Below are 7,437 nucleotides of genomic sequence, written 5' to 3' on the forward strand. Positions count from 1 at the left end.
GATTTCTCAGTTTTGCTTCAGTTGTTTTCATGGTTGAAAATGTTAGTTTATTTTTATGTTTAAGTTTGTCTTGATTATTTAGTGAATATTTTAGTAATGAAATATTTGCAAGCCGGATATATATTGCCAAAAGCATTAGATGGCTGCCACAGGCTGCATGTCAAATAGTTGAAGATAAAAATCAAACCTCTGGAGAGTATTTGTTGGCACAGACGTGGATGTTAATGAAGAAATGATTCTATAATAAAATTAGCGCTTCACATTGACATAGCTCCTTTCCTTAGAATGCTGGAGCACTAACTATTTTCTGCCCTCATTTCCAGGTACTCGTGATACATTCAAAGTGGGAACCATAAAGCTAAGACAGGTGAAAAAGCTAGAGCAGGCTGGATCAGCCTTCGGAACTATCGGCTATGGCATATGATTTGAATGTGGACTAAGAATTTTCCCTTCACAAAGATAACTCTTAGAGCTCTGATCCAATTAGAAGGGATAAATTAAGAATGGTAGTGTTGGGTTAAGGCACAAAGTTGCCCCTAATTACTCAGATACCTGAAGAATAGAAAGCTAGAGGTCTGATGTATAGTCAAAGCCTGACCAATGACAGCCCTGGGTTCCTCTTCTAATTTTCTAGTTTTTCCTTTGTTTTCAACCTCATATGAAGAAGAATAACATTTTATACATGTATGCATCAAGACTAAATAAATAATAAATAGTTCTAGAAAAAGGACCTCAAAAAATTTTTCCAGAAAACATGAACCCATGAAAACATATCCATGTATAGCCAAAGAAAGATACATTTAACTTTCAAATTAACTGTTATTGAGTTGTCTATTTTTCTCTTTGTGTTACAGAATAAACATTTCATAGAATAAAAACTATATACCCCCTTCAAAACCTTAAGAAAAATGACAATTGTATTAGCATATTTTAAAGATGTGCTTTGAGAAAAATCACAATTTATCAATTGGAGAACAAAACAACAAAACATAAACAAGGCCTTTGTGGTTAAGAACACTTCCTGATCTTCCAGAGGACCTGAGTTTAGGCCGTAGAATACATGTTGTGCAGCACGTGATTGCCTGTAACTCCAGTTCCTGGGGATCCAACACTTCTGACCTTCTATGATGCCTGCATTCACATGCAAATGTCCAGTTGCCAACACACAGTTACACATAACTAAAAATAATAAAAATAAATATAATCATCCCCAGTAAATGTTGCCTCTTGGAATCTCAGAGTGAAAGGTAACAGTCTTGCAATATCACTGTCCTAAAATGAGAAAGGGTAAAGTCATTCATAGGAATGCACTCAGGAGTGTGGGGAAGGTGTAGGAAGCAGCTTGGTTAACCTGCAAGGCTGCACTCCAGCACAGTTACATGGTGTGGGGAGCAGCTCTGTTAACCTGCAAGGCTGTACTCCAGCACAGTCACATGGTGTGGGGAGCAGCTCTGTTAACCTGCAAGGCTGCAGCAGCCACACTTTCTCTTGGGATTACAGGAGAAAGCACCAGGTCATCGTTTTTTGGTCCAGAGAACTTTATTACATTATTCCATCTTCTTTCTTTTTTTGTAATTGAAATAAAAGGCATTTTTTTTTTTTACCAAGGACAATTCTGTTTATAATTAACTCTGGGGAATTATATTTTTCAATTCCTGGGATAAAGTCATTATATTGTTAAAACCTGGTGCCAAATGGATCACAGAAACAGAAAAGTTGGAATGAACTCTCATCTGGCCAAACTGAATATAAAGTTAATGCTTGCTTTCTCTTGGGGTAAGGAGATGTACCATTACCATGACCCAAGGTCTTCTCTTTTATTTGAATTTCTCTAGGTAATTCTGTACATGATCCATATGCATACTACAGACAGAAGGGTTGGGACCCCAGGGTTAATGTTTATTAACACAAAGTCTATAAAAAACCAAAATGTACACTGTGTTTTTTTTTAAACACTGTAAATAACATTTGCAGTAAGTTGGGAGTGACATTTTTATTTGATGTGATGTTATGTTTCTTTTAAAAATTATTTCCTCTTATGCTGATTTGGCTATCTAGATTATGTCTTCAGACATCAGTAAAACAGGATTGACTGAAATTCAGAATCAAATAATGAAATATAACTTCAAACTTAAAGAATGCATGAAGCACTGCTGGTCTATGCCAAAGATTTTAAAAGACCTCAAAGGTTTGTAACACTGGATCAAGAGTTATGTGCACTGATCTGTGAACAATAATATTGGCATGCTGTGCTTCATGAGCAAATAATATAACTGACCTGTTTGCCTATTTTTTTGTGACAAAGTGTTACAGGAATGCAGTTGTATATATTTATTTACATATTGTCCATGGCTTCCTCCATGCTTCCAAAAGCAAAGAAGTCATGGCACATGTCACATGGTACACAAATGTTATTCACTCCTTCCCAGAAAGCTTTGCTGCTTCCTGCTCTAAGGCAAATGTTCCCATTTAGATTAACCCTCAGAATCATTTTCTGCCTGATCACCTGGTGACCAGTTCCTAACTCAGGCCAGAAATGACTATTGCTCAGTGCCAGAGAAGCTCCAAATGAAGAAAATTTTTTCCTAGAATGAAAATAAGACCCCTGTGGAGCATTCTTCCTGCTGCCATTATGAAGTTCATATTAACATAGGAGGAAGCACAGATGAGAGAAGACTATAAAAAGATGTTAGAAGAAAGAACAAGCAACAGAAGACATGTGTGTGTGTGTGTGTGTGTGTGTGTGTGTGTGTGTGTGTGTGTGTGTGAATATTGCAGTTTTGAGCTGGCTAAAGCATATTTTAATATACCTTTAATGTTTATTTTTTGTGAGGTACAGTATGCATTAGTAAAGTATAGGAGTCTTATGTGTATGTATGAATGAATACATGTATGAACACATCTGTATAATCACAATTTGTATATACATACATACAGACTATTGATGTACCATAGTTGTCTCTAATATTCTCATCCTTCTATTGATAAACTCTCAGAGGCAGACACTACTTTGATTTTTGTCATGTAGATGGCTCCCATCAATCCCTGCCTCCAAGGACTCATAGTAGTTTCTAGTATTCTCTTGTATTGTATCAAGGTCACTTGGTACAATTTATAAATGATTAAATATCAATTCTTATATTCAGAACACATCAAAGAAACTTCTTTTATTGTGGAAGGTGGTTGACTCATAAACTCAAAATCAATTAAAGTCTACACTTTAACTGAATATGTGTCTGCACAGTGCTCAGACACAAATGAGGTGTCTCAAGGACCGTTGTGGAAGAGGGGTGGGAAGATTCTAACAGCTGGAGGTCATGGAGTGAAACAGTGTCCTCTGGATATGACAAGATTGGACCTTTCATGAACTCACAGAACCTGTAGTTGCCTGAACAAGACCTGTACCATATCAAGCCAGTCAACACTACAGCATGGAGGTGAAAGTAGCCTACAATGTACCCCCACACTCAGCCAAGGAGGAATTGACAGTTAAAAGCTTTGGGGGTTGAGAGATGCAGTTGTCTTTAAGGATATGGCCCCTGGTAGGTCAACCATGCTCCAGTGGATGGTCACACACCCACAAATTATGGGCAGCACAAACTAAGTTCTTGTGGCAGGGTCCTGTGCTGTTGTTCCTTTTGGTGGAGGGGGCCAAGTAGGCAAAGAGTCAACAACACAGACTCTGGGAGAATGTTGAAACAACAAGCTCAGTTTATTCAGGAAGAGGCAAGCCTTATATACCCTCCACCCCACCCCGGGAGGGAGGTCTGACGAATATGCATCTGCTGGTGTGGCATGGCTGCCTCTCATTGGTCTAGGTCATCTCCAGATCATGTTTCAGCTGCTGTTGCTAAGGTCATTAAGCAAACCCAGGTTGGCTCTCAGAAAGTATCTTTTTACTGGTTTGGACCAACTGGCCTTCAAGCCTGTTAGGGATGAGTCATCCCACAGGTTCTGTGTTTTTTTTTTTTTTGTTTTTTTTTTGTTTTTTTTTAATAAAAGGGTTATACAAAGTTGGAAGGAGGGATGCTGGCTCTGAAAGGACTTAGAGGAGTAGCGGGGGAAATATAATAAAAAAATATTGTATGCATCTATGAAATTCTCAAAGAAATCAGACAGAATTTAAGGCCTGCTCCACTAGATGGAACCAATATCTGGTAATATTAGTGAATCCAATAACCCATGACTGAATAGGTCATAAATCCTAGGAGAAAACCTACCATTACTCTGCTAAATGGAAAAAGCATTAAAATGACTCCTAATGACTAATTGTTAAACTCACAAGTCAGAGAATCGAGATTCCTCTTGCAGTGGATGGTGATTAACACAGAGAGTAAGAGACTTTGGAGTCCTCAGCCCTAAATAGATGTCACTACTTGCCCTCCCAGGATCAGTGATCTTCCTGGAAGAGGTAAAATGATTCTATGAGCCAGAGGTGATGGAAGGCCCCAATAAAACTGTTTTCTAGGCATAAAAGGACAGATGCACATATTAACTCACTGTGACTGTGACAGCATGCATAAGGCCTTTGAAAATTCAAGTGGAAAAAAATCTCAGTTTGGGGATTGGTGGGGAGGGGAGCACATAGCTTCACCTCTAGTTGAGAAGCTGTTGGCATTTAATAGCTGCTGGGAAAAGTAGAATCAGTTTTCTTTAGTGGTCTGACTTTGGGATATCAATCACATTCCAGGGCAGGTACCACACTCAAGAACAGTGGGCCAACACAGACTATGCTGGATGGGTTTTGAGAAAAAGAGAGATATAGGGACCTAGAAATAGAGAGAAAACCAAGTTTCATGGGTAGGGAGGTAGGAGTCCATTTGGAGGAGTTGGAGGAGGGGTGAATATGATCAAAGTACATTGTATCAAATTCTCAAAGGGTTAATAAAGACATCACAAAAGTAATTCTCTCATAGTGGATTATGTACATGTATGAAAATATCATAATGAAATCCAGTAAAATATAATCAATATAGTATATTTTTATAATTAATATAATCCAATAAACTTGTAAAAAGGAAAGCCAAAGGGATACATTGCTTTTGTGTTGTGAGAATAAGACACACACACACACACACACACACACACACACACACACACCCCCACACACACATACACACACACACACATATATATATATATATATGTATATATATATATATATATATATATATACATATATATATATATATACACGTACATGCATATATATGTATATATTTCACTTGCTCAGTGGAAAGTCATATCACAAGCAGCTGTAAGAATAAGGCTATTTACAAGGATGACTCCAGATTAGACTACTAGCAATAGCAGAGAGGGTGACTGAACTGGCTTACCCCAGTAATCAGATTGGTGAATACCCAAATTGTCATCACAGAGCCTTCATCCAGTAACTGATGGAAGTAGATGCAGAGATCCACAGCCAAGCACCAGGCTGAGCTCCAGAGTCCAGTCAAAGAGAGGGAAGAGGGATTCTATGAGCAAGAGGGGTTAAGATCATGATGGGGAAATCTACAGAGACAACTGATGTAGTTGGAGTTTTCCTGTGTCCACCCAGCTCCTGCAGCCGCTCAGACACAAGTAAACACACAGAGACTTATATTACTTATAAACTGTATGGCCATGGCTCAGACTTCTTGGTAGCTAGATTTTACAACTTAAATTAACCTATTTCTATAAATCTATACTTTGCCACATGGCTCACGGCTTACCAGTATCTTTACATCATTCTTCCTCTGTGTCTGGCTGGAGACTCCTCTCTCAGCCTTCCTCTTCCCAGAATTCTTCTCTTTCTTGTCCCATCTATACTATACTTCCTGCCTGGCTACTGGGCAATCAGCACTTTGTTTATCAATCAATCATAGCAACACATTCATAGTATTCAGAATGTCATTCCCAGCACTTCCCCTTTTCTTTTTTTAAAAAAAGTAAGGTTTTAAGTTTAACATAGTAAAATTACACATAACAAGACAACTATCAAGCAAGAATTACAGTTACAATATCTAGTCTATTTATAATATCTAGTCTATTTGTATTTGGCAAAATTAAAGAAGATATCCTATCTGTCCTATATTTGTGAGTCTAAGGTTTTATATCTACCTTATTTTTATCATAATTAAGGAAATTATAATTATCTTGCCCAAATGACTATTTTTGTCAAGAAGAAGATAAAGTCCACATAGAGTGTCTTCGATGCCCATCCTCCGTTCTGAAGTAAATCAGTGCTGTCAGGAGCAGACATGTCTCACTGTCCAGAAAGTCTAAATTTTTTAAAACATTTTAAATGCCATATTCTGTAGGTCTTATTAATTATCCATTACAACCTAAATGAGTTTCATAAACATACAAATAAGAGTAGAAATATATATACAGTATAACAAAATTAAGTTTAAACTTGTATCAATAAACAAAAATCCATAACAATGTAAAACATTTCTAAGCAAGTTGTTGCTCTTAAAAGTAGGTTCATTAATCTACCTTTTCATCCTATTATATCTATACTATCCCCTTTTCTTCTTTAGAAACAGATTGCACTAATAATCAACCTGATTTGAATAAAATATTGGTTTTTCTCTGTCCCACACCAGAGGCCTCTTTTGATATGGGACAGGAGAATCTCTCAACCTTTTGTTTTAACAATATGCTTGGGCTTAGAGAAAGAGTGAGTCAATTCCATCTCCAAAGCCAGCTTGGTGTATTTGGAAATTTGGGCATAGCTTCTCATACTACTTCCTGCTGAATGAGGGCACTGTATTCTTACGGGGACACAAAGAAAATTTTATGTTTATGGGGTAGTCTGTGAGGCTGTATTGTCTGAGCCAGTTGCCTTGAAATTGTGCTGGATGTTGGGTTATCTAGGCCATGGTGTCATTGGAGACCTTTCAGGAGGTCTTGGCTGGTCAAACCTGATGTATTTTAATCTGGAACAAATCCACAGCCTATTTCTTTCTATGGAAACAAAAGTAGAGCCTCCTTTCCAAAGCAACATATCCTTACATCCAAATTTTGAAGTCAGGGTACCTTTAAAATATACATATTGGTTTAACTGAGCAGTCTTTATAATCAAATGTCTTTCTGCACTTAAAAATTCCAAAGACAACACAGTTCAGATTCTCTGTGTGACGGTTTATCTTTACATGGTTTATTTTTATATTACTTTTACTTTATCTTTAAAGACTTAATTTTTTAAAAATTATATTGTCTATATAAGCATACATCTATTTGTTTATATAACTGTATATATTACTTTTTTTTCTCGTCCAAGCCTATGTACATTTTTACACGCATTGTAAACCATTTAGAGATTTATCTCATCAAATCTGTCTTATTGTGAATCTATTACTTTAAACTGTAGCATTATTTTGCCCACCTCAGCTTCCCAATATGAAAGTTTACCTTGAGCTCTGGGTCTGGGAGCCATCAACTCTCAGAAGCAGT

The sequence above is a fragment of the Onychomys torridus genome, chromosome 14 (assembly GCF_903995425.1).
Source record: "Onychomys torridus chromosome 14, mOncTor1.1, whole genome shotgun sequence".
NCBI classification, from domain to species: Eukaryota; Metazoa; Chordata; class Mammalia; order Rodentia; family Cricetidae; genus Onychomys; species Onychomys torridus.